We start from the raw sequence: 3,968 nt of genomic DNA on the forward strand, positions 1-3,968 counted from the left end.
AGAATATAAGGTGTTAGGAATAGAAGAAACTGTCTGAGACAGAATGAGTATAATCAGTATATAGAAACTTTCAGTACTTTAATTTTTCCACAAATAAATTTTCTCTAAAAAATAAGGTATACTAGAAACAAAGTACAAAGAAAAATAATCATTCTGCTCTCATGCTCTCTCTTCAGTTTATAAAATCTTATAGTTTAGGTAGATGCTTACCTACGTTACTGGTTTCAGGCTAACCAAATGGCCACCAGGGACTAATTTTTGCCATTCAACTGTAATTGTTCCAGCATTTTCCCCACCCCTTTATTTGTAACCTTACATCAACTTTTATCCAGATGGATTTCCCCATCCCTACACTGTCATTTCCCTCTCATTTCCCAAATTTATCTGACATTGACCAGAACGAGACAGAGAACAGAATGTGGGGAAGGATTCTTAACCATCACATTGGTGCTTCCCCTTGCTTCCTTCTATTTCTAGTAAATAATTACATTCACAAGGACACACACACACACACATACACAAGCACATATGGACACACACACCCTCACATACACACACAAGCATATTTTGAGGCAGGCTTACAGGTCTCGCTGTCATGATCCTAAACTGTGGCTTTAGTTCCCATCATGTGTCCCTAGGCTTTCGCATGTATGACTTATTCTTTGTTCCCTGAAACTCCTGTCTGGAAAGAGCATCATTTCTTCCAAATTGTCTGATGGTATTTTTGGTTTTTCGTTTGTTTTCACAGGGATGATAATCCGTTGACAGACATTTTGGTTGTCCCTAGCCAGAATGTCAATAATAGGTGAGTTTGTTTTCTGTTGTCTGCATGGGAAACCATTTTGGAGTCGTTATGACAGCACACAGTTAATTGACAGCCTGTCAGTGTCTGTGTGTAACCTGTTTGTGTTTTCTACCTAGATGTAAAAAAGTGGGCCAGGTCAGAAAATATGTACTCATGATATGTTTGTGTACTTTAGAAACCTGAGCCTATCACAATTCAGAACCCAGGCAGCTATCAGAATACCTGTGTGTGAGATGCACAGTGACACAAGGGAGAAGAGAACCCATTTTGGAAGCAAACACTTGGTAGATGTAGGCAGGGAAAACAGGAGGTTTCAGTGAAAAGAAAGGAGCTAATATTCCCAGGATCAATCCCTCATGCTCCAGGGCACTGCCACCATGTGAGGCTAATCCACTCAGCCCAAACCCACTATCACATTGGGTGGAACTCTTGCTTCTAGCTTGCAGTGATTCAACCCTATCTATGGAGCAGGAAAGGCAACCATGATGGGTTTAATCAAGGAGATGGTGAGAGGGAGGCTGTTAAAGCTGGAAATCAGTTGGGACAAGAGGTATAGGTACCCAGAACTTGAAGAGGTCTAGGAGGTAGTTACAGAGAGTGGCTGTACTATGGGTATCAAAAGAAAGTTAGAAGGAGTAAGTCCTACAGTTCCACTGCACAGTGGGCTGACAATAGCCTATTACATATTTTACAAAGAACTGGAAGAGAGAATCTCAGCATCTCCAAACATAATGAAAGAATAATGAGATGAAAATGCTAATTACCCTGATTTGGTCAGTGTATGCTGTGTACATGTGTTTTAATATCATTAAACCCATAGATAATGAAATTGTTACAGTTAATAACATTTTCAAAAAGTCTTGAGGCATGAATATTTATTTTATAGGCCTAAGAGTTTAATTTCCACTGTATAAAACTTTTTTACTTTGGACAAAAAGGAGTGAGCCTATTAGCACATCAGCTCACATTGTGAGTTACAAGGCTAAGGATATAAATAATCAAATTCATTGTATAACAAAAAGGAATTGAGGAGGAATCCTGTTTGCAATAAGGAAAAGGTAAAATTGAGCACAGAGAAGAGGAGCCCTAAGCACAGAAAAATAACCTAGACCCTAGAAATGTCCCAAAGCCTCAAGATACCCATAACCCATGCCAGACACACTTCCACAAACTTTTAGAAGGACCCTCAAACATATGAGTAAAAATCCATTTGTATCTAGAATAACTGTACTGATTTCATCTGAAATTTTTAAATAACTGTGACTTTTTAGGTTTAACCAATTTAAAATTATAGATCAATTATAACTAATTTGAATAAAAAATGAAGTTCATGAATTCACGTGGTGTTTGATTATGTACAATTTAACCCGCAGCCCTGCTCTAAATGAAGCAGCATCCACTCATGGCGGAGTCGAAAATGAAAGGTCAGATACCTACTTCTATACAGATATACACACATATGTCTAAATACATATTAAATGTAGATTTCCTTCAAAACTGTTTCTAAAGCAGTGCCAGCTTTTGTTTGTAACTTTTTTTCTTTTTTGCATCCAGTTCTATAAAAGAGGAACAGGTCAGAAGAAACAGACTTCTTCCCATTTTGATAACTAGTTCCAAAATTCTTGGAAAACTATCAGATCATTTGTGCATGCGACTGAAGTAGAGTGGGCAGTGTTCATTTGCTAGAGCTAATGTAACAACATATGACAAACTGAGTGTCTTAAACAAATTTATTATATAACAGACCTAGGGGTTAGAACTGGAAAATGAACTACTGCACATAGCCTTTTTTGAGGTCAGTAACAATGTATCTGTTCTATGCCTCTCTCTCCTAGCTATTGTCAATTGCTGTCCATCTATGGTATTCCTTGGCACTTAGAGAGTCCTTACCCAGGTCTCTGCTCACATATGTACATGGCATGCTTTCTGTTTGTGCCTGCATTCACATTTTTTCTTTTTATAAGGACACCAGTCTTATTGGATTAGGAGCTCACTCTATGCCAATAGAACCTCGTCTTAACTGCTTAGTTTCCAGTGAGCCTATTAGCACATCAGCTCACATTGTGAGTTACAAGGCTAAGGATATAAATAATCAAATTTGGGGGACAATATTCATCATATAACAAAAAGGAATTGAGAAGGAATCCTGTTTGCAATAAGGAAAAGGTAAAATTGAGCACAGAGAAGAGGAGCCCTAAGCACAGAAAAAGAAAACTAACAGACCCTAGAAATGTCCCCAAAGCCTCAAGACACCCATAACCCATGCCAGACACACTATTGGATGAATGAACCCCTGACTCAGGTCTGCAGCTACCTGACCATATCTCATGGACAAGAACCACAAACATGGGTGAAAGTAAGGAAGTAAGGAGGTGAAGGTGAGACTTGAGAATCAAGAATTTAGGTGAGGTGAGAGGGATGTGTCCCTACAAATTGAAGTTGAGTTGAATGAAGTGGCACCACAAAGGGCTATCCCTCTCTGTGACTAAGTTAATAATAGTTTTAATTATATCTAGAGCATTACTAAGCTCATATCACTAAGAAGTTTATACCTGAAATATGAAGTTGTGTTCCTAATAACATCAACACTGGGTTTAAGTAGTGACTAAAGACCACCTAGTTTATGAGTACCTATAGCTCTCTGATCCAACAAAGTAAGTTTATAATCTACTAGGTCACACATGAATGAATCAACATCATTAATAAATAAAAATAAAATTATTTTGCACTAAAGTAACTTAACGTTCTTATTTAATTTCCACAAACTTTTGGAAAGACCCTCAAACATATGAGTAAAAATCCATTTGTATCTAGAATAACTGTACTGATTTCATCTGAAAAACTTAGCTTAAAATCAGCATCCTTTCTGATTGTGTACTTTTGCTTTATAATCTCCTAGCCCAAACCAGGGTAAACTGCACTCTGTCACTGTGGAAGACCCTAATGAATGGTGAGTTCGAACAAATTTTTTAAAAGAATTATTCTTATTCATGTGAAAGTATTACAGAGAGGTAGGTAGGTAGATAGAGAGAGAGAGAGAGAAACAGAGAGAGACAAAGAGAGAAAGTGAGGCCTTGCAAATGCTGGTCCACTTCCCAAATGGCTGCAATGGCTGGAACTGGGCCAGTATGAACTATAGAGCCAGGAGCTTCCTCTAGGTTTC

At 38.0% G+C, this 3,968-nt stretch overlaps 1 long non-coding RNA gene across 1 annotated transcript; it reads left to right on the plus strand.

The window, feature by feature from the left end:
* Positions 1-748: 748 nt before the first annotated feature.
* LOC133755623 (uncharacterized) lies at positions 749-3,755 on the plus strand. Its single transcript, XR_009865430.1, has 3 exons — positions 749-805; positions 2,179-2,229; positions 3,705-3,755. It is a non-coding gene; the product is annotated as an uncharacterized LOC133755623 (long non-coding RNA).
* The last annotated feature ends 213 nt before the right edge of the window (positions 3,756-3,968 follow it).

Source organism: Lepus europaeus, unplaced genomic scaffold (genome assembly GCF_033115175.1).
Source record: "Lepus europaeus isolate LE1 unplaced genomic scaffold, mLepTim1.pri SCAFFOLD_633, whole genome shotgun sequence".
Classification (NCBI taxonomy): Eukaryota; Metazoa; Chordata; class Mammalia; order Lagomorpha; family Leporidae; genus Lepus; species Lepus europaeus.